At 34.1% G+C, this 25092-nt stretch overlaps 1 protein-coding gene across 4 annotated transcripts in view; it reads left to right on the forward strand.

Moving 5' to 3' along the window:
* Window positions 1-25092, forward strand: part of LOC105209073 (uncharacterized) — a 206455-nt gene that overhangs the window by 131871 nt on the left and 49492 nt on the right. For 3 of the 4 annotated variants that reach the window (XM_054232332.1, XM_054232331.1, XM_054232333.1), the window contains exon 5: window positions 8726-8834. The gene's annotated coding sequence lies outside the window, so the exon portion shown is untranslated. Of the gene's footprint in view, window positions 1-8725; window positions 8835-8928; window positions 10386-25092 lie in introns of those variants that run through there. The other variant, XM_011179255.3, reaches the window with a different exon arrangement.

Genomic DNA, 25092 nt, shown 5'->3' on the forward strand with positions numbered 1-25092 from the left:
TACAAACCCATTTCCATGCCACACCCCAGTCTCGCAGTCATAAAACAAATTTGCAACCTTTGCACAAACCTCGCGCACAACCAACCCTCAATGCGTCTGGGCACAAGTCAATCAGTCAAAACGGCGTCATCAAGCAGTGCCGTTACAGAGTCAGTGACCCAAGTTGTTTCGCACTTTAATTAGCAAATTAGTTTGCGATTGCGCGAAAGGGTCGTGTTGCAAGCGCGTGTTTATGGTATATACCTATACCTTTATATATATGGAAAAAAACTGTTGCTTGCACAGCATAGCATAGCATTGCACAATATCACACTCAGCGCGTTGTTTGCATAAACACATTTAGTTAACAAAAAATCCGAAAACAGTTGCTGCAATTACAATTATTGCAGCTGCCGCTGAAGTGGGTTGCCGCACTCGCTCATTTGTGCTACTTTTTTGAGTTTTTGCTTTTTATATTTTTTTGCTTTTTATTTGTTTTTGTTTTTAATTTTTCGCTTATTAATGTGCACACGAAAAAAACGCATTATATTTCTTGCAATTTCGTTTGCAATGTTGCAACTTCACAACTTGCATGCTAAGTACATTTTGGCGTGCTTTATTTCGTTGCATGCGAAAATTAATGCGGCAACTTGGCATTGGCTGCAATTCATGCCTCATTACATCTCGCAGCCTCATTACGGTGTGTCAGGCACATCTAAAGGGTAAGTTAAAACGGAAGTGCAGTAAATTGAATGACGAAAAGGGTGATTTCCAGCTGTTTTGTATAATTTTGTGATATAGAAAATATGAATTAGCAAATTTTTGATTTTTGCAAGTAATATTTTAAATTTTTTTCGATCATATAGATATTACGAATTGAAGAGCTGAATATAAAAAAATTTAAAAAAAATAGCTTCATCGCCTAAATGTAGGCAACAATTTATTTAAGTTAAATATATAAAGCGTTGCCTATACTTAGGCGCATGCATGAATTTATTAAATTTGAAAATAATAAAATAAAAGTAATAAATCTTAATAAAATTAGTAAAACCAAGAAAAAACGTTAACTTCGGCTGTACCGAGGCTAATATACCATTCACAGGTGCATTTCTTTTAGTAACTATGTGTTTAAGCAAATCTAAAGATGTAAGAAAAAGTAAGTAAAAAAAAGAAAACATTTCTTTTTAGCCGGGTTGTTTGCTAGAAACATTAAGGTTATATAGTTAACCGAACAACTTCTTCGGAGATTATATCATTACCTTAAGCAGTAATCCATGTCAAATTTCGTGAAGATACCACGTCAAATGAGAAAATTTTTCATACAAGCCCTTGATTCCGATCGTTCAGTTTTTATGTCAACTATATGATATAGTGGTCCGATCTGAACAATTTTTTCGGAGATTAAATTATTTCTATGAACAATAACTCACACCAAATTTCGTGAAGATATGTAGTAAAATCCGAAAGTTTTCCATACAAGCCCTCGATTCCGATCTTTCAGTTTGTATGGCAGCTATATGTATAGTGGTCCGATATCGGCAGTTCCGACAAATGAGCAGCTTCTTGAAGAGAAAATAATATCTGCAAAATTTCAAAAAGATATCTTAAGAACTGAAGGACTAGTTCGTATATATACAGACAGACAGACGAACATGGCTAAATCGACTCATTTCAACATACTGATAATTTATATATATACTTTACAGGACCTCCGACCCTTCCTTCTGGGTGTTACAAACTTCGTGACAAACTTAATATACTCTGTTCAGGGTATAAAAAATTTAATAAATAGTGACTTATTTATGTAGTTATTTCATTAATTATATTTTATTGAAAGTGTGTTCGCTTCAAATCGTTAAAAACTCAAAATATTTTATAACTATATTAAAGAGTAGAAATTTAGTAAATATAATTTAGTGCCTGACTTCACTAATATATATGTGTTCACGCCTACATGTAGGCAATAAATTTTAATGATGAATTAAGAGAGCCTGCCTATTTTAGGTGCGTGAATATTTATTGCAATACCAAAACAAGATATTTGTTCTATTAATAAAACAAAATAGTGCCTCACTTCGCTAATATATATGTGCCTAGAGGTAGGCAACAATATTTTAAAGTTGATTTAAGAAAAAATTGCCTATACTTAGGCGCACGACTGAGTTTATTGCAATAGCAAAAATTAATATTTGTTTTATTACTAATATAATAACCCCATAATGAATAATAAATTATATGAAATTACGAAAATTGCATTAGCTGAAAAATCAAGTGTCATTATTTTGCGCACATTTCTCACTTTAATAAACTAAAGTATTTATGCAATTTATTGCACGAATTCCTTTCGCTTTACTCATAAATATGCATGTATATATGCATGAGTATGCGAGCAATATTTGCAACCACTGCAGCAATCATGGTTGCAAAATTAATTTCTGAGTGAAAATGAACGTGACCCATATATTGTTGCGGCCGACGTCAACAAGCAAGTTGCCAACCAAACAACCAACCGACAGAGCAGACAACAACAGCAGCAGCAGTAGCAAACAGTGAGCCATACAACAGCCAACCCACAATTTAGCCAATTTAGCAAATAACCATGGCCCATAACGGCCCAGTTACCCACTTTGGCCAACTGTATGAGTAACAATGCAGCCAACAAACACATAAATATATATATCTATATGTATATATGAATTGCAGTGGAGCGACCAACAACTACCATTGACATTAGCTTAATTCGTTCTACCAAACCGCCAGCACCCTCGCCTCCTACTCCTCACCGCTTGTTGCGCGCTATTTGGCGCTTGCAACATTTTTCATGCGATTTGCCGAGTGTCGGTCACAGCGCGATTTCATAAGTGTGGCAATGTGGCTGGTTTTTGTTTTTGTTTTCATTTTTTATTTGTTTTATAAAATAAAAATCTATTGTTTCTCATATGCAACTCTTTTTTATCACCGAGTGCAAATTAGCGCTCGCAAGCAGATGCGTTAATATCATTTCATTTTTATGTGGGCGTGTATGTGTGCATATATACAATTTTATGGTGTGATTTTGACGTACAATCGGTGGAGCTGTGGTGCAACTTTTTTACGCTTCGTTATGCACAATTATTGAGATCGTTGTCGCTGTTTTTAAATATTATTGTGATTGTTTGTTTTATGAATTCCACAAGGCAAAATAATCATCATAGTAGTCGTTAAGTTTCATAAGTTACCATTATTCTGAATTGCATAATATACCATAGTTGCAATTTTCTCACACTTTTTATGCGGATAAATTGCGGATTTTTGTTTTGTTTTTAATAGAGAAGTGATTCTCATTAGCATCTAAATAAGCTTTGATTGCAGCTAAACTGTGACAACTGTATGTATGTATTTGCAATGGCAAATGGCCTTTAATAAAATAGTCTCTATTTGTAGCTGTTTCATGTCCCAACAAAAACAATTCAGAGTAAATTTTGCAATCAGCTAGTTAATCTAATTGAGCTTCGACTTCGATCAGAATTTGCAGATTATATTTACCGATCCCGAATAAAATGAATATCTAAATATTTTTATGTTAAATGTAACAAGACTTCTCTTTCACATTAAGTTGACTGATTTCATATTAGAAGCCAAATGAATCCTGAAGAGGTTCTAACTATCCCGAAAGTTAAAGTTATTGTTCCTAAGCAGTGTTTTATATCCATGGGCTAGATGAATTTAGGGTTAGACGCCAATTTGGATATTGAAATAATTTTAGTAAAGAGTTCTTTTCTGAGCGAAAAAATAAGGCCATACCATGATGGAACACAAAGAATATAATAAAAATTATAGTTGTTGTTGTTGTAGCGGTTAGTAAATGGTCAACATAATGCACGTCGCCCGAAAGGATCCCATAGTGTAAACTACTTTTTAGGATGTATTGTTATAGTAGTATAAAGCGTTCTATAGAATGCTTCGGTGTATATGTATAAAAATATAGTCGATAGTTAATTGGATCGAGCTGACGAGGGAGTGCTTAAGTGTACTTGTACTTGTTGTTCCGAGTAGCTTATGGATTAAATAATAATAACTTTCGTCTTGTATCCGATCAGCGTCTCACTGATTCTTCGCGGTTTTCTTTAGCACTCATCGTCTCAAGTTAGTTCTCATTGACTCTCACTGGCCATCGTCAATTGTCAATTACTCTCTTATGCTCTCTTAGGCTTTTACTGTCTGTCCCAGACTCTTATTGACATCCATTCTGTGGCTATGACTGCTTCCTACGGGCTTTCATCTTCCAGGCCGCATTGGCTCTTATTTATATTTTAAGGTCTAGATTTACAGATTTCATGATCGGATGGGTGGTCTGCATTCGTTACTGAATTTTTGAATTCTTAAAGGATCTTCGTTTCTTATATTGTTTCTCGAAACCCAGTCTCGTGCATCCAGCTGCACAGTTTTCACGCTTCTTAATGCGTTGTCTAATCCTAAACTAAAATAAAAACTCAATGAAATATCTAACAACTACAAGTACCCAACCCTGCTTTGCAGTTTGGCTGCACTTAAATTCAGTATGACCCGAAACGCGCTCGTAAAATAACAACAGTAGCTGAAACGGTAGCGCAAAAAAAAACAATATCAAAAAATATTAACTATTTACATTTGAAGCGCAAAATGCAGTAAAACAGCAGATAATCTCTGGCCAACCCACTGCTAACTCCTCTCCCCCACCGCATCCCAAAACCATTTTCCCAAGCGCAAGTTCGCTCCCATTGTGTATCGCACGGCGCACCGACTAATTTGCATAAGCGAACTGTTTTGCGGTTGCCATTGAAAGCGATTGTACGCGCGGCGGGAGGGAGGTGAAATGATGAAATGACAGCAAAAACGCATACGGACAAACGTAATCACACGTTTGAGTGACAGTAACACAACCGCCGCACAGAGGAAGAGTTATTTATTACGCATCCAAAAGCTAAGCTAGGTTGTGAGTTCGTTCGGGGCCGAGGTAAATAGACCGTTAGGTCGTTGTGTGAATAGATGAATACCGAAGCAAATAAACAGAAGTCGACACAGCGCTCCGACACGAGTATAAATGGACATAAATTTTCGTTAAATAAACATAAAAGCGTCGGGAGCTTGCGGCATGCGTGAATATTTGCACGGCTGGACGGTTTCGTGTCGGGTTGGGTTGGGCGCTGAGCACAGCTCTGCTGAGTTGACTTGCGGTGACGGTGAAAAGTCACTACCTGTGCCAAATAGACTCATTGGAAACTACACGAACACACGAGTAAGTGTGTATAAGTTCGAGCAAACACCGAATGACACAGCCGCCCGGCAGCACAGGATATTAAAGTGACAGAGGCCGGCATGAAAAGCGAGCGTGTGACAGTCGGTAAGCTGTGAGGGCATTAGGGTCAGCAGTGATATGCTACTGGCTCCTGTGGGACAAGAACACGTTAGTCATGAGACAATAAACCTACCTACCTTGGAGCCTCAAACGAGAAACGTGTAGCATGCGCAACCAATATGTGAGCAGCCAACGCGCTTGCTTGCAACAAAAGTCAAATGGTAGATAGCAGGAAACATGTAGAGGCCTCGAAATGAGTGATGCCGAGGGTGAATGAGGCGATGGCGTGGTGTAAGCATTGCTTACCTAGCACTTTGCCAGCTTTATCTGTGTCCGTAGGTGGCAAGCAGCAGCAGCAGCTAAGTGTAAATAACAGGGGAGTTCACACACACACTTACTTGCTGACTTGTTTAATCGAGAACCCCCAACTCGGCCGCGTTCCTTTGTTTGTATTTATGTCACACCGCTGCGGCAAACACGCGCACGCCACCGCATCTGCAACCGAATTGGCCACGTTAAGAAGCCCTAATGTGGCCGTTGGCACTACGGTGCTGTGCCGAGCGCGTAGGTGGCCGTGTTGACCTGCCTCAGTGTGGCAGAAGTTAAAGCATCATGGCGCTAATTGAAATTCCAAGCAGCAACGCAAGCAGCCGTCGCAGGCTTTGAGGCTGTTTCTGTCACTTGAAGCGTAAAATATTTAAACAGTTCGCAAAGATACTGAGTCAAAGGCATACACATCAAGTGGAAGGATGATAAGAGCGGCCTTAAAAGAAATTTTTAGGTTGGAGATAAGTATATAATTTTTAAGAAACTCATGTGGGATTACCTTGGGACTTTTTTCAAATCTGCAAATCGTAAAAGATATTTCTGGCTGGTTCTTATCGGCTCGCAATACATCGGACGAGCTTTCCGAGGGTTTCCGTGCGTCTCACTGGCCCTCGTTCTCTTTTACCGGTTATCGTCGACTCTCACTGAATTTCATCGATTCTCACTTCTTCTCACGAACTCTCTTCGGTTTTTACTGCCTCTCCCGCACTCTTCTCGAACACCATTCGCCGACTTCGACGGTCTTTTACGGACTTTCATCGGCTCTTACCATAGCTCCTGGACCTCACTGACTCTTACAGACATTTCTAAGTGCAGATTTTCAGATTTCTTGATTGAGTGGGTGGTCCACTGATCAATGCCTGTCCTGTGTGAGCACAAAAAATCATCTTTATCAACGTAGGGAAGAAAACACTCAATAAACTGCTCACAGCATTGCGGGTGGCAACAAGCTCAGCTGGAGAAGAAGCACAGCTATCTGTCAATATAATAGCCCGAAGTCGTGATACAACCACACACACACTCACAGTTGTCGCTATGGCGGGAGATAAAAAATTCCGCTGGCTCTTAACTTTAAAATTACGTGCGATGACCTACTGAGCTAAATAATAAAAAGAGAATTAAGAAGAGCGAATTACAAACAAAAAAACAAACAACGCTTCGCCTTGAAATGCAAAATGACCCAGATAAAAATGCAAAAATCCGAGAATTTCGGAAAAAAACAGAGAAGAATTAAATAAGTTTATTTCCGCTGTGTGAACACTCACAATTCCAATGAAGCCATGTAGATTCCCCCAAAAGATTTTCACCAACATTGACAGTAACAACACGTGTCGCTGCTCGCCTACCCGTCCTTTGCCACCCAGGCCCACCAGTATTCCCTGATTTAGTAGCCCGTTCTAACAGATAGCAGTGAAAACAGTTTTTGTTCTTCTTTTTTTGAGGAGCGCGCTCTCGAATGTGGCAGCGGAGTGATTTGCTGCTTCATTTGTTTGGCAAACGGAAATGAAAGGCCAAAGGACATGACTGACAGGTCATGTGGCAGATGGCGCTGGTAATGGCCGCACAGCCGGAGATTTGATGATTTGCTTGCCGTACGCGATTTGTGGGAGTTCAGTACTCTTCTTTTTTTTTTTTTGTTGGTTTTGATTATTTTCTTGTTACTTCTGATTGTCGAGGGAATTCGCTTGCAGTGTGGTGCGGAATGGCATGGAATTGTTTTGGGGATCGATATTGCGAAGCTGGTTTGGAGGAAGAAGTGTAACGAAGGGGGGAAATGTGAATTACTTTTTATGCGAGTAAAAATTTGCATACGAGAAATTGAGGAATTATTTAGTTTGTTATGAATACCCGGTAGGAAATCTGAGGAGCTAATTGTCAGTAAGCGTATTTGTTTTAAATTCATAATAATATTTTTTTTATTGGATTTGTTTGTAAAATTTTTATTAGCAGTTTGTATTTCTACTCTTTAAAAGTAATTTTTATATTTTCAAAATTGAAAAAAATTTAAAAACTAAAAATTTTAGTGTGTTTTTCATGGATTTCGTTTGGGTAAAACTGAAAAAAAAAATTTAAATATTTTCAATATTCTTTATTTCAGGGATTTCGTCTGGGAAAAAACGGAAAAAAAATTATTTAAATATTTTCAATATTTTTTATTTCAAGAATTTCGTCTGCGAAACACGGAAAAAAATATTGAAATATTAAAAAAAAAAAATATTTAAATATTTTCAATATTTTTTAGTTAAGACTGTGAACTAGAACTTGAATAAAATGCATATTGCATTTTTGGGGAAAGAGAAAGAGAGAAAGACGAAAAAAATCTCGGATACAATTTCGCGGTATTTTTTTTTTATAATTCTAATTGGAAAACCCTTGAAATCTGTTGAACTTGTATTTTGAAGACCTGTCTAAAATTTCATTCAGAACGGTAGAGTCGTTCTCGAGAAATCTGACACAGACTTGGAAAACACATTTAGAGAAAAACGACTATAATATTTTGAGTGACAGCCTAGCTAACCTGGAGCGCCCAATTTCTTCAGATTGTATCTCAAAAATAATTACTCCAATCGACTTGAAATTTCAGGACAATGTTCTAGGGATATTGTAGAACGTAAAAAGACAGTAAAAATATATATGAGTTTCCTCTCAATATTTTCATATTTGAAAAAAAAACTTTGAAATTAAAATATTTATTTTTGGTATTTAATATATTTAAATTTTTAATATTTTGTTTCAATATTTTTCCTAATTCTGAATTTTTTTTTAATCTGGCATCACATTAATTTCATAAAATTTTCTTACACAATTCAATTTTTAAAGAAATAAAGAAGGTCAATTAAGTTTCTTATAAATTCTTAAAAACTAATCCAATTAAAACAAAACTCCATTTCATACTCTTAACAACAACAAAAACTCATTGCATATATGTACTTGCAACATTTGTTGAAATTTATTACGCTTATTAATTTACACAAATTACCGATTCATTTGTTTAGGGAAATTAATCCATTTAAATTTTGAACTTTCATTTATGAATATCTAATTTAATTGCTACATTTATTGCTGCGCACTAACTTCAACGCATTATTGTTATACTTTCAGATTTACAAGGCGAAAGAAAACAACAAAAAAATACAATAAATACTGAAGCAGCAACAACAACAAACAAACCAACAGCAGCAGCAAAAAAAAAACACAACAACAGTTACAAGTAAGTAAATATTAAGTGGTTGAGTGAAGAGAGCATTTTTAATTGATGTTTGATTACGCAAATAAAAAGCTGGGCGAAGAAGCAGCTTATGTGTGGCTGTGTGTGTGAATAAGTGTTTAATCTGCCGTGCAAGCACGCTTACTTACTTACATGCATACAGGCAAAGTAGCACTCATTTTGACCTCAATCAATTGATTAATGGCCCACAGCAGCAATGGACCATTTGGTGTACACGCTGCTTGTATGTAAATATATGTATATGTTGTATACATATAAACAGAGCAGCTGTTTTTTGCCGCAGAAGAGTGGCTACCACCACGGAAGCTGCAAAAATACTTAAATGTTTACAAACACACAGCCGCTTACATATTCATAAGTACACTCTACCCTCATCAAAACCACAAGGGATCTGCGTATTATTGTCAGCCAGCCTGCCAGCCGACGCATTAATGTATGTCATTGCAATAATTAATTGACTACAACAACAACAAAAACAACAACAAGTAGCTGTTATCCATATTGCTGATTTCTCTATGGAATTTTTATTTGCCTATTATATCGATATTTCCGTCATACTCGAATAATTTTCGCAAATTAAAGCAATTTCTTGATTTGATTTCCCATCAATTTCCTCTGAATTAATCATCCATTAGCTTAGTGGCTGGCTGGCTGACGGGTTGGCGTGCTTGACTGCCAAGTTGGTTAGTTGGTTTGGGTCGTTTTAATTTTTCATTAACTCTTTGCGAGTCGTAGCGACCACAAGAAGCGCTAGCTGACAGTTTGACAGTTGATCTGCTGCTGCTGCTGCTAGGCAATGCTAAAATTAAGCAACAACAACAACAATATTTTGCAAGCGCACCTTTGCACTGAACTTGCCTTGCATGTTTGGTTTAGCCTATCTTGCGGCGGCAATCTTTTAGATCAGCCATCACACAGACACGCACACACACGCACACTCTGGCTTATACACTCTAATAAATCATCGGTTAAAAAGTTTTGTTGCTTGGTCTGCTGACTCCAGCAGACATGGCCGCTGTGCGCGTGGGTTGCGTGTATAAGTAAAGTTTGTGCAAAGTAACGCAGCAGGCCTCAGTAGATACCTACATACACTTTGACCTCAACTGCCGTCTGTATGCCTGTCATGTCCGATTAGGCTTGTGCCACGTTGCGTTGTAGGCCCGTAAAGCCGAGTGAGTAGCCACAATAACCCTATCAGGCACAAGACATTGAATTACCAAAAGCTGTTATTACCCTTCCGCCGCTCACCGCACGAATTTAGTTTTATAACCGCCAGGCAGTCAACAGCACCTTCCTATTTCCTCTGCTAATTTTGCTAAAACTTTGTTTTTCTCATACTCCCACATCCGCTCGGCAGTGTAAATGCCAAAGAGTGTAAAAAAAGTGTTATCGCTTTTAGGCAGCAGACAGTTCATGGAAGTTTAATTTCGCAACTTAAAGTTTTAATAATTTCCTAAGAGAAAATTATTTTATTTTTGCATAAAATGGCCACGTGGCTTTCAGTAGAATTGTTAATGTGGCTGTGAGTGTGAGGTAATATAAATAGGGCTCGAGGTCTATTCGATTTTTCAAAACTTAAATTGTGTAAATTTGTCTTATTTAACTTTGTAATTGATTTTTTGGTCCTCAACTATTTAAATAATATTTTAAAATGCCCAACTAATTGGTATTTTTGTCAATTTTAATACCGCATGTTAGATATTTTGTAATTACGAATTAGTGGCAACCCTGCAATTCATACCTTTAGTGATCCACAGATAAACTTTTTGCTTCTTTAATTTAATAAATTAATAGATTTTACTTAATCTAGATTTTAAATAATTTAACCAAGCCATATATTTTTTATAAGAATGTGGCAACCCTTGGTCTTTGGTAGGCTAATTAAAATATAACATATTTTTCCTGTTTAGTGTAGATAAATATATTGCATTAGATCAAATAATTTTTATAAATTTCGTTCATATTCAGAATTATAATTCAGAAATATGACAACACTATTAACCAATTTAATATATTAATCTAGTCCCTGACTAGACTTCTATTGAACATACCTATACCGTTCTTGTTGCTGTTTATTTTATTTAAAATTTCGTGCTTGTTGGCAATCATTAATCATAAAAGTTCTCTGTCAGTATAAAAACTCTTTCTGGCACTCTGCAAATATTATTTTTATGATTCTACTACTGACACTTATTGCTCCAATGAAATTGCGTAGTTTTGATTCGATGTTTTATTAAATATTGATATACATATTAATAGCGTTTTCACACAGCCAAATTAATTGATCAATTAACATTTTTATTTATAAACCTTTTTTGTCTTTTACACTGTCGGCTACTCGATAACCGATCAGCTGATGTACATATTTGTTTTTTGCTTTTCAGAAGAAGTTTGTAAGTTTCATCAGCTGAGTGATATTTTTTAGTATCGACATCTACCGTGGCTTTTTTTTATCAAAAAAATACAGCCAATCGCAGACAAAGAACGTATATATAATTACAAATACGGTCTTTGTCGCAGAGTTGCATTTAATTTTCAAGTCGATTGAAATTCAATTAAAAATTAATGGAGATTTTATATTTTGTATGGCAAATCGATCTTAATAAGCGTTTTAATCGAGCAGATGCCGGGTAATTGATCAATTAGCTCTTGTGTCAAAAGGCTATAAGATAGAAATTAATTAACTTTTTTAATTAAGTGCAATTGGCAACTCTGTCAACTCTCGGAAGGTGAATTCACCTCTCAATTCAAAGTAACTGGTAACTCTGTTGCAATTTTTCACCAAAAATGTTATACATTCCAAATTTCTGTTGAATATTAGCAAATAAGGTGGCAACACTATTCTATAACTAGTATTAGAACTGAAACGAATTGATTTCTAATACTTAGTGCTCGCTCAACTTTTCTCTTTATTTTTGCCAAAAAAATTGTTTGATGGCAACTCTAGTCATATGAAAATAGTGAATGAAATTGGTTTCAAATCATCTTATATTTATTAGGACTGCAAACAGTTAAAAAATATGTGTTTATTCATTTTCGAAACAATCTTAAGCTGCTTGGCATATAATTCTAATTCTTCTTGCAACATAACTTCATGTGCATATCAATTTACTAATCCCAAGCGTTGAAAACTTCATTTCGTTTATGCTCAAATCAATTATTTGCTAATACTACTTGATCGTTTGCTAAATTTGCAATTAAAAACTTATTAAGAACAGACATAAAATATTTAATAATTGAGTTCTGCGATGAATATATGCAAATGATTATATAATAATTATTTGAAGCAGTAGCAAGCAATCTTAACAATAAAATAATCTCAAGCTTCTCTAATCTGCATTATTCACACATTTGTTTCGAAAGCTTTATGCAAAATTTATTTCAATTATGAAATTAATAATGAATTGCAATGCAAACTTTTAATCGCTTTGTATGCTTGATGAAGCGTTCTCTTATGGTATAGTATACTCGTATAGCATAAGCTGATATTAATTCCACTCTGTTTTGTCTTTTATCTCAAGCACCATTTTGTACTCGCTGGCAACACTTGCTCTTCGCGCCTTCAACTTTAATTGGAAATGCTTAAATTTATGCGTGGCAGATACGCCGCTGCAGCATGCAACACATAAATGACGCACGCATTAATGTTCGCCTCTCTGCTCTATTATTTCTCATCTTTCTCTTCTGCTTCTTTTTCTACATATTTTATGTTCTTTGTATATAATTTGCAAAATGAAGTTGCTAAATCTTCTGTTTGACTATAGTCAGCTGCAAGTTTCTTCATTCCGAATAATGGTAAAAGTTATATATGTGGATGACAGAGTAATAAGAAAGCTGAAAGTGGCAAATATGGATCTTTATTAAGCTATTTTCAAGAAGCATTATTCTCAATGAAAATATGTACAGTCGTGCACTTAAATGATATGTATTCTTTTATACATTCATAAGCTCCATAGAAGTTTGGGTATAAATGCTTTAAGATTTAGGAAAAATTTTAAAGTTCTCCTCTATCACAAAACTCGCCTGTTAGGTTAGGTTAGGTTAAGAGGTAGATCTCCGAGAATCTCACTGAGACAAATTCAACTGTCCATTGTGACACCCGTAAAAACTCCTAACGGATCACTAAGATCCTTATGTTGCGACGAAGCGCTTGGACTCTATAATAAACTCGCCTGTAGAACTCATAGTTATATTCTTCAGACAGGCAGTATCGAAAAATAGATAAACAATAGTTTTCAGAAGCTTTATTTGAAGTCCACGATCTTCTTAAGAATCTTCTAGGCTCGCTAACCGTGATTCCTCGAACTCATAGTACTCAAATCTTTTAATCTTAATAAAGTTGAGCTTGTTCTCACTGTCTCTCTCTCACGTTTTCTCTTTCAATAGATAATATGTAGGTTCTATGACGAATCACATAGAAGTAGTATCATCTAAAATTAACTCCGAGACCTTAAAGATCGTGTTACCCTTACTTGGATCTCCAAACTAGCCTAAGTATCTTCTTTTATTTTTGCTGTTAATATCTTAACAGCATATATAATTTGTACAGAAATCGATTAGTGAATCGAAAAATCTGTTTTCATATTTTCTGAATAGAGTCCTCTCTTTTAAATAACGTACCCCGAAAATAAATTTTTTTGCTGATTTCTTGGGGTCCTAAAGTCTGTAAATCGATTCTTAAGCTATCACCTCTCTTTTTATGAAAGACACATACGTACCACCCGTTTATGAAGATTTCTTAGCTAATTAATTAAGTCGAAAAATCACCCAAAGCCACCAACTCTCTTATACTCCGATTCTTACACGCATTTTAGTCATTTCCGATTGTTCTGATTTCAATTTTTTTCATTTTTCATGCAACTCATGCGCAGAAAGCGCACAGCGGAAGCATGCCTGAAAAGAGTTACAAGCGAAAATGGAAGAGCTCATAGAAGAAAAGGGTTTCTTGTTGGCGGCGGTAGGTTGAAAGGTGGCACAACGCCTGTTTTGTTCGCCTTTGTTGTTTATGGCACACGCTTTCTTCTTGCACTTTCAGCTTCGCTCAGGCGTGTAAGCGCGCTCTAGTTTACACGCTTACAATTAACATGCAAGCGCGTGATGCGCGCTTAGTGGATAACAACAACAACAGCAAACAACTTTAAACTAACTGCATTCTTTCGTAGTTGCATATCTATGCCAGGCGTTCTCACATACACACACTTAGATACACATGTAAGTGTGTCTATTTATATGACTGTTGGTGTAAGTAAGTTTGACAGCGCTAAGAACAACGCATTACTTTTAATGCCATGCAAAATGCTGCAATTTTTCTTGCTTTTAGAAGGAAGGATATGCACATACATATAAGCGAAGTCAAATAAAGACTCTGCACTCTGCACCCACTACTTAACAGTTCAGCTATAAAAGCAGCGGTGATATATGAAATTTGTTTATAGTCTCCAGTCGTCTAGTTGGGTGGCCCAGGCAGCCAAGCTCCACACACTCTGTCACTTTTTTAGAGCTCTTCAACTCTTCAAGAAATATGCAAACTTCAGCCATCAAACAACAACACATTTTCTATGCTGAATTATTATGCTGCAACACTTCCTTGTAAATATTGCGCTTTTACGAGCGAGCTTCTTTCATGTATGTGTTCATGTGCTTGTGCGCTGGCGCAGCTCATTATGAAGTGGGGAGTGCGGCAAGTGTGTCAGGCGTTGTTTGACTTTGTCAGTTGTTGTTGTTGCTTCTCATTTCTTTTTAGTAAACGCGCATTATTCTTCATCGCCTATTTACGCCTCGACTTTACACGCGCACTAGGTCAGGCATAAAACTTTCGGTTGCTCGCTGCCTCGCGTGTTCAGCGCGGCGGCGGCGCGCTCGCTTTTATTGCCTTTTTAAATGCGGGAAATTAGTTTGTTTTTCACTTTGGTTGCAAACTCTTTTACTTTGCCCATTACTCGGTCGACTGCGAGCGCATAGCGGCTAGCAACAACAACAATGTTGCCACCGGAGTTAAATGAACTTTCCGGGTTTTCCGCGAGCGCGAAAGTGAAATGTTTGCGAAAAGAAATGGCGTCGCTGCTGGTTTTTGTTGGCTGTTTTTTGTAGTTTTCAGTTGTTTTTGTAGTTATGTAAAAAGTTTTTGTATGACGACTAAACTTGCATAATGCCTTAGCCGTGTTGTGTTAGTTGCGCGCGAATATTCATTAGGTTTCTTGTTTTATGTGTAGGCTCAAAGGAGCCCTGTTGCGTCTCTATTAAAATGGAGTGAAACTTGTGAGCCATTTGATGTTGACGTAGATAGTTTGTTAATTTTTTGTTTAAACGACTTGTGAAGATTAATTAAATTTGTATTGTATATTAAAAGCTGCGTTAAGGTGGAGTTAATTTAAATAACTTTTTTCTATGTTGTAGTAATTTAGGTTCAAATATGAATCTCAGCTTTGATGGTTATATATCAATGAGTTAGGTTAGTTTGGTTATTATGGTGGCCCAACCTCTAAAGGTCCTTAGCGACCTTAGATGGAGTGTGTTCAAGTAAAACCTCAAGTAGTCATCGTTTAAGATACCAGCGCTTGACGCGAATTTTAAAATATTATGAGGCCTTAATGACGATATCTCCTCCAACATGTGGGGTTCTTTCTATACCATTTATGGGTAAATAAATTATACTTCCATATGAGGTATATATGAGGGTATATATATTTCTGAAAATTTTGTTTGTTGCATACATTTCAGCAATTCTCAAACGATTTCTGAAATATCCCAAGTTTTGATTTAACTCTAGTTATTCAATCAAGAAATCACCCATCAGAAATGGTTTGCTATTATATCGTATAAATTCCTTAGAAGAGACCAACTAATCACTGAAAAGCGGTAGAGTTTAAAAAAGGTCAATTCTGAAATTAATCTTATGTCGGAAAAGTATACATTTTATCAAGAGAGAGGGTTCTTACTCAAATTTTCAATACAATTTACAACTTTGTTGAAAAGATACGATGGAGTCCTCTCAATTAACCTTCCATTCAACAAATTAATCACTGACACATTTATGGTTTCTTTATTCTTAATTTCTCATTTGTAGGTTCCACTATCTGAACAGAAAGCTATTATATCGTATATATCATTTAGGTAAAAGTTAAAGAAACGACAAAGCTATAGGAAGTATAGTTAAGCATTTCTACAGTTAAGATCACCAATTTAATATCCATGGTAATACTCAGTACCAAGTGAAATGTTTATCTATGGAGTAGTGACTCCATAGATGTCGCTATAATCGATATACTTCTTCTCCTCAAGTTTATGGAAGGTTTATGTGGTTAAAAACAGAATGTCTTTAGAATCAGTTTGATGTCTACAAGAACAAGTTATTGACTATTTAAATAGAAGCTAGAATAGAGATCATTAGTAATATAAAATGGAGATCGAATCATATTTTTTTGGCTTTTAACACTATCTGAATCAACAAGTTGTCATTGATATTCCGTTTAAGATTTGATTGATCATTACGAATTCGAATATGCCTTCATGTTTTGAAATTTCTTTATAAAAATTATAGTTTTCTACCAAGAGATCTTGTCACCGTATTATATTCGAGAGCATTTTCTCATATGCATAAAAGACCATCAATCTAGAGCTAAAGAAGACCAAGGTTATATTAAAAAGGCTGTCCTTTGCAACAGGTTTCGCTATGGATCGCACTTGGACAGCAAAAGTTTCTGATCCGTTGTGATGAAACAAGACTACTAGTCCATAGTAGTTCCTATGGTAAATCGATACTTTATATGTACTGTTATAGCAAAATATTTTCATTTTTGAAACAAAATTTTCATTTTTGGTGGATCAAATCATTATAATTGAAATGCACGTTATTTAAAAATTAATTTCAAGGAAGACTTTTGCATATTAAATATAAAATATTTAAAGCTGTTGGAATAATATTATAAATCTTCATATACTAAGGTCAATTTATAATGAAAGAGTGCTTCTGAAATTCAACGGAACGGAATTTTCAACGCTTCCGCCATGTTTAATATTACATTTAGCTCACCTTTTGTAAAAATCCCAGAATTTTTCCACAAATAACAGGAAGTAGCTTATTTACAATTATTCTTTTTGACTTTATGATTTTAACTTATATAAGTACTTATCAATATGGCAACCTTTCGTTCTTAAGAATAATTTTAAATAGAGATAATATAGTAACAATTCATTTAATTAAGCGCTATTGAAAAACTTTCTGCAAATTAAATTCCTAACACACTTTCTTTTATGAATGAATTCAGCCTTTGCTTTCTTTTCAAATACTCAAACTCCCTCACAAAGCGCTTATTGGTATTCTTAAGCTAGCAAAGACAAAGTGGCATATCTCTTACGGCCAGCAGGTTTGTGCGAATACTTTCGAAAAAGTGAAAAAGCAAACTAATTTACTTTCGGCTTTCAATCGGTATTCTTTTATGTGCCCAAAACTCTATTCAAATTTTCTAAACGAGTTCTTTGCAAATTCTCCCACAAAAAGGTTGCTTATGTTGGATTGAGTGATAGGCAAAAGCAATATCACTTTTCATTACGTGCCAGCCTTTTTAAGTCAAATGAGTTTGAATTGCTATTGAAAGCACACACATTAAAAATTGTGTCAGCAGCAATTTGCCTTTCAACTACATAATTCATGTGCGTAATACATGCGAGTATGTAAGTAAATGTGTGTGAAGGCACTTTGATTGCTTTTATTGACAATTTACAAATTATTCCAAATAATTTCGCACGAAAAATACGAAAACCCATTAGCAGTCATAGAGAAAAAGCGGCAGTTAGCTATTCAGAGCATAAAAGCAATTTTTTTTCTATTTTTGTTTTTGTTCTTGTTTTTTTTTTTTTTGGTAGTCACCAAATAATCTATTACTGATACCAATCATTTGCAATGTTCTTTTAATGTCAATCAGTAGCCGGCTGTGTGTTTGTGTGATAAGCAATCGGTACCCTTACAAAGACGCGTACGTGACTGCAATCTTCATTAAATCATTGAGCGCGGCATACTGACTTTGAATACTTTCCGGCTTCGTTTTTTGGGCGCTTTCGTTTGTACGTGCGTACAGAGAAAAAGTCTGTATAGCATTACTATAAAACATTTAAGCGGCATTTTTGAGTAACCTCGATATAGTTTAAACCAATTTCTATTTACATAGAAATTATTCTAAAGTGACAACTCATTGGGAACTGATATGGTTTTAACTAGTTATATCTGGTCCAATGTTAGTTTATAATAAACAAATTATTTTAACAAAAATATTTTTAGATTTTTAATAAGTAATAGTCAGTGCAAGGTTTCTAACTATCTCAGTACCCATGTAAAACTCGGTACAAAAGTAACTAGTTCCCTACCAGTTGAAAAGTTTAAAAAGTCGGCTTTATATTTGAAAATTCGATACTTATATACCGCTACTAGTGATTTTATAGTTAATTTACTTCTTCAATGTTGATAATTTAAAATATTACTCTGTTTTTGACCTAATGTTAATTCTTTAGATTTTCTTTAGTAAAGTATTTAGCCTTTATTGAATTTCATTGAATTCGTTTCGATCGAAAATTTTTACGTCGAAATCATTGAAACCGTATCGAAAATAAAATTTACGATCACATTGAACTCACTTACCGACGTGAAATCATTGAATCCGCAAAATCGAAAATTTCGGTCGAAATCTATCCGTTAATAAGTGTTATTATTAACAACGGACTTAATTATATTTTAAATAGGTATTTTAGTAAAATTACAAAAACGTACAAGGCATATGTAAAACAGGGGGTGGGCCCTTCATTTAAGTAAATTTCTGCAACAGTTAATTGCAAAACGCACAGAAAGAATTTTCTCAATTCTTTTATCAAATTTGTCGATAAAGTTCGATAAAACACTTTCATGGTCTCACTTTGTGATAAAGCAGTGTTTCGATCGAAAATCTTTATGGTGTCGAAATCGAATTCGCTACGGATTCAGTGATTAGGTCCATTATTTTTTTTCTAGTAAGGTCACAAAAGGACAAGCTTAGTCATATGCAATGGCTCATATTGATCAATGGCGAACCTCAACAGATATCCCAGTCATTAAATTCATAAAGCTCTCGAGGAAGCTTCAAACTTGTGGGTCACTCTATTTGTGGTATAATAAGTCACACACCACAGATTGGAGCAGGAGTTAAGTCAAGCATCTGGTAGTGGTTCAGGATACAGTGATGTCTTATTTCCAACGAAAACAAACGGTATTAATCAAATGTATAGTAAAATCTTATGAATCTTATTTCTAATTAAACGATAGTCATGATAGTTACTGGTCCTGAACTAGTTACAAATGGTACATTCGCACAAAATTTGTATGCTTTCAAAAGCAGGTTGAGATTTTGTATTTCAACGAGTATTTGTATGTATGTAAACTGGTTGGAATGTAACTAGTTCGTCACTAGTTAGAATGCGGCACTTGATTTTTTATGAATGTTAATTATCATTGATTTTGTAATAGCATTATTCAAATAGCATTTAATGTTTTTCTTCATAACTCAAAACATAATCTTAAAGCTAAGATCTAATGAACGAATTGCTTATATGAGGAAATTTTTTCCAGAAATTTCTATACGAAAAAGCTTGGTTCCCTCAAAATTACTGAAATTACAAAATTACAAAATTAAAATTTTGGAAAAGAAAATTATACAAAAATGTATTAAAACAGAAAATTATACTAAAACTTTCAAAATATCCTAATCACTATTTTCAAAGATTTTTTGGCTGTCTTTTCAAATTTACAGCACACAAAACGCCTGAGTCTGCTTAAGGTGCTTTGTAATTGTAAAGCAAATGCAACAAAACTCCTTTTCAAAAATTTGAAATACTCAATTCATGCTTTGATCCCTTTCATTCTAAACAATAATCAATGCTCAATTTGTCGAATACCACTTTCTCTCTTCATTGTATACGCTTAATCAGGCTAATTGCTTTGATAGTCAATTTCCGCAAAAGCTCCAAGGGAGCTCAATGACTGAAATGCCTGCATGATTTTTTTGGCAAATGTTTTATTTATGAATCATAAAGTACTTTATATTTTACTATTTGCCATTTCCGGCAGCTACATACATACCTAAATTTATATACATATATGTATTCGTTTGCGTAGTTACGTTACGTTATTATTTATGCTATGTTCCATACATTTTGTTGCTTTGAATGCAACAACTTCCTGCTTTTATGCGCTTTACGTGCCAACATTCGAGGCAATCGAATTTCATTTCATTTCATTTCTTATAGTGCAATATGATTGTTCACAACTTGCAACAGAGTTGCCGTCACAACGCACTGGTGCAGCTTGCACTGTTTGTTGCTATATAGTATATGTAGAAGTGGATGTGTGTGTGTAGTAAATATTTTGTCTTGCAATTTTCCTCTACTAGTACAGCCACAGCACTTTCTGTGTGGTATGAGTAGGAGTTTCTGAAATTGATTCTCAAGTATATAAAAGCGGCTGGTTATGGCTGAAGTGACCCAGTGAGAAAAATTGAGGGGAGGTAATTAAAATTGATATTTTTGAAATCTATTAAATCTCAATATAATATTTATATTTACTTTTAGTATCAAATTAGACTATATTTTTCAAGCTTATCAACATATATTCTTCAAGTAACCCATTTTAAAGTAAAAATTCCTACTTGATCTATACCCAAAAAAATACGAACCACAAAAAAGTGTGGCACACAATATCAAAAACCACACACACAAAGAGTCATAAAAGCTTTTATATATGTTTTCTACATATACAATGTATATATGTATTTCCATGTGCGGGAGTAGTAGTGGAGTTGCTCTTACATTTCCTCAAGTATTTTTTGCCATTTCCATACCAAAATTTTTAGACTCGTCAATTTCATGCAATAAAAGTTTTGCACTAACCTCTCTTGTTACACAGCAACAATACAACATTGCAGAACTGCAGTGCAGCTAACAACAACAACAACAACAAAACCATAGCAATCAATGACAGCAGGGAAACAGTTGCAAGCAGCTGCTCTTCTGGAGCAAAGAAGTAAAATTTTATATTTATTGTGAATTTATTTGTGGCATTTCGCATGCAAATACAGGAATTGCCTACAAAAACAAAAACAACAACAATGAGCTACAAACATACGTACATACATATATGCAATGTATATAGGCACTGATGGATAGTCGAGTGTTGTATGCAAATCTGAGACAGTGGAAGAAGAATGATTGCTGGTATTGCTTGCTTTTAATGATTTTTACGAAAGCAACAACAACAAGAAAAACATATATGAAATTTTATTACAATTTTATTTGTATTTGTGTATCCGTGAGTGCGGTATTTGAAAGTAGTAGAAGTATTAGTCTGTATATAAAAAAAATATATATTTTTTTATTCTGCTGCAATCCTCAAATTCACATGAGCTTTCGCTTAACTTCCATTTTTACCGTTATTATTAAGACTGTGTGTGTGGGATTAGTTTGAAATTGGAAAATCCACTTGCAGTCACTTGAATTAAGTAATTTCCCATTGCAATTGAGTTTTGGCATACTCTCTCTCTCTTGGAGGACTACTGGGCGGTCGGCTTACATGCATACCTGAAGCGGTAGCAATGTCGAACTTCCAGTTGCAAGCATCAATTCAAATATTATTTGCTTGTGTCTGTTTGCCATATTGGCAATCACTACCACAACTCCATAGCTTTCCTCACTCCCCTCCCCCTATCTCTCTAACCTTTTGTATGGAATATGGAATTGAATTTTATTGAGCAACTAAACCACTTCACCGCAGACAGTTTTGTGGTCGGTACTTCTGTCCAATATTCCTGCAAACGGCAATCATTGCTATCTTCCTTCCTAGCCTGCAGTAGCTATTGTCCTACTGCGTATTATTTTACTCTTCGGTAAGCTTTTGGATTGTGCGGTTAAATAAAGTATTACTGCTCTTGTCTTGTGCGCTCCTAATGAAATACTTACTGGTGGTGTGGTAAGCTGCTTGGCAGCAGCTTTTATTATTATTTATTGGTGTATTTTTGTGTGTAATCCCTTTTAAATGCCAGCACAAATAAATACATTTATTTGCATTTATAGAAAGAAAATGTCGAAATAAAATTTCTCAAGAAAGTGAAATGCTGTTGTTGTTTCTCTTTGAATATTTCATTTTTCCCCTTTTTTAAATTTATGATAAAAATTTAAATATTTTAATTTAAATACTAATTCAATTATTTTATTTTTTTTTTAATTAAATAAATATTTGCACCAAATCTTTTTTTTTAATTTTATTGATTTGTGCAATCAATTTTATTAGAATTCTTTTAATATTTCAAAATTCTACATTCATTTTATTGGCCTTTAAATTTAAGAAATAAGATTTATTTTTCTTTTTAAAAGTTATAACTTGAATGGCCACAAATGCAATATAAATACATATGTATATTATTATTAGAAAAATATTTCACATTTATTTGACCTATTTCTTTACAAAAATTGGCTTCCTGCAGTTTCAAAAGGAATTGTTAGGTCTACAACTTTGCTTCCGCCGTTTTCACTGTAAATTTAAGTTTTTTTTTGTATAAAAACAGTTACTAATGTCGATGAGCCTCAGCCGCAATTTTCTTGGAATTAAAAAAGGAAAGCAAAATTTCCCGCTAATGTCGAGAATTCGGCTCAAAAAGTGACATTTTCAGTTAAGAATAATTTTGGATGCAAACAGTTCTCTACAAATATTTTGTTGGGTTAATGTTGAGACAAATGTCCAAAATCGATATAAAACGATTTCATCGACCAGTGCTAGAGTGACCCTAGAGACATCTATTGGAAAACGGCGGAAGCAAAGTTGTAGACCTAATATATTTTCGAAAGCAAATAAAATTCAAGAGATATATTTTAAGGTTTTGCTATCATATATTACCTAAGGAACCAGGAATTGTTTCTTTTTTTAAGCTGGCACTAACTTGAAATGTCACCATGTATAACTATGCCATTCTCACTTTTCGAAGAACCTACTACTTGTGTGTCCCTAAAAATTGCGAACAGCAAATCAAGAAACTATGGAAGCACTGGTTAAAAGGGTATTAAAAAAAGGATAAAAAATTAAATAATAATAATACAACTAAAACTCTTTTTTATTAATACTAGTTCAAAAACATCCTACTCAGTCCATATAACAACTTATAAAGTATTATTATGGATATTATACTCGTAACAACGCCTTATTTTTACCGCTTTTTCACACTTATGCGCCATTCTTTATAAGCTTAAAGCTCTTGTAAAGTTCCGTTTTATCGCTTTGTGTTCGCCATTCCACGACTAATACTATTCGAAAGCACTCCAAGCAGCTGATAAGTGATGAAAATCCGCAACAAATCCGCAGCACAATTGTTCGGTGCTTACAAATGCAATTGACAATGGTTAGGGGGATTAAGAATTAAAAAAAAAAAAACAAAATGGATTTAAGAATTGCAAAAGTTACTTATGTGCTTATGGATAACTTATTATTATGAAATCTGTAAAAGAGTTTGAAAAAAAAGAGCACCGAAATTTAATAATAGTCCATAAAATTAACCGTGATGATGAAATTAAAAAAAATAAATTATTATACAAAAATGTTTAGTTAACAATTAATTTCTACAAATTTTTAATTAAAAAAAAAATTTAATAAAAACATAATAATAATCACTAATTTTGACAGAGGAGGAACAAATTATTTTTTTAATTATCAATTTATATTAATTATCAATTTATTTAAAAAAAAAAAATTATTTGTCTTTAAAAATTTTGCTTCATAAAAATACTAAAAAATAAACAATAAAAAAATTCAAAATCAAAAATTTGTCAACACTCAAATTTCCATTCAACAATTAGTCGACAATAACTGAATTCCATTAATAAATGTGTGAGTCCCTTAACACATTTAATAAACCCCAGAAGCATAAATGCAAAAACATGCACGGAATATTGACAAATAAATATATTCCAACAACTATATGCATAATCTCCCTACAAATAGGCTATTTTCCTATTTTTCTAAGCGCAAAATGATTTCCATTTATTCACAATCACGTACGCACAAATTTCTCTCGCCATTTGCCATTCTATTTTCGTATAAATCAATCAAGTGACGATTGGTCTACTGTGTCGTCGACGGGCCCTTCTTTATTTGCCGGCGTATGTGTTGCATATGGATTTTTGATTTCAGTTCTTTTTGCAACTTTTTTTGCTTGTATTTGTTTGCTTTTACTTTTAATTTATTTTGTGTGAGTTAGGCCGCCACAATTTGTTCATCTGTGAGTGTGTTTTATGTCTGGCAGACATCATCAGATCAGCGTTGCTCTGTTGCGAATGACAGCTGAAATGTGGCGGGCACGCGCCTTCAGGCGACAACGAAAATAAATTTTTGCAACAAAAAAAATTTTTAAAAACATATGTATAAAGATACATATGTATGAAAATTTGTTTAAGCTTTGTTCAATGGAATTTGATGATTATACATACTTATATGTAGCTATATCATGTCAGTTTTACCTTAAAAAAATTACCCACAAGTGAAAGCCGGTTTATTTGTGTACTTATATATTATGTATATTTATGTTATTTAAGAGCAACAGATTATTATGTTGAAAATCTTATAATCGAGAATTTTCAAAATGTGTTAAGGTTCTAGGTATCTAATATATATTTATGGATATTTATACATATATCTATTTATGTCTTTAAATAATCATCTCTTATTTATATCACTTTCTTGCTTCATTTCTGCCTTCTCTGTATCATCTCTACGCTCATTATAAGAATGTCAAAAGATTTTTTCTAATTACTTATGCAAAGAGATTTTATTGTCACATGCAGAAATTAATTATTGTTATTTATATAGTTTTTGTATTGACTTAGAGTGACAAAGCAAACATACTTATAACGACATATTTTTTCGCCGATATGGCATCTTATTTACACTTATTATCTGTGTGTTGACATATGAGCTTAAGTATGTGTGTGTTCGCTTGGCTTATTGTATATAATAAAATACATATTTACTTAAGAAATTATTTTCTGAATCAACTTAATATTTTTATTGCCTAATGATAAGATATTAAATATAATAGTGGCCTAATTGTGTGAAAATATTTTTTGCTTTTGAAAAATGTAGGTAATTTTTAGACGAATACTATAAGAATTTTCATAAAAACACAATCATTGTTAACATTTTTCGGTAAAATTATTTTTTAACTTGAGTTTGTGGTTT

This window comes from Zeugodacus cucurbitae, chromosome 5 (assembly GCF_028554725.1).
Source record: "Zeugodacus cucurbitae isolate PBARC_wt_2022May chromosome 5, idZeuCucr1.2, whole genome shotgun sequence".
Lineage (NCBI taxonomy): Eukaryota > Metazoa > Arthropoda > Insecta > Diptera > Tephritidae > Zeugodacus > Zeugodacus cucurbitae.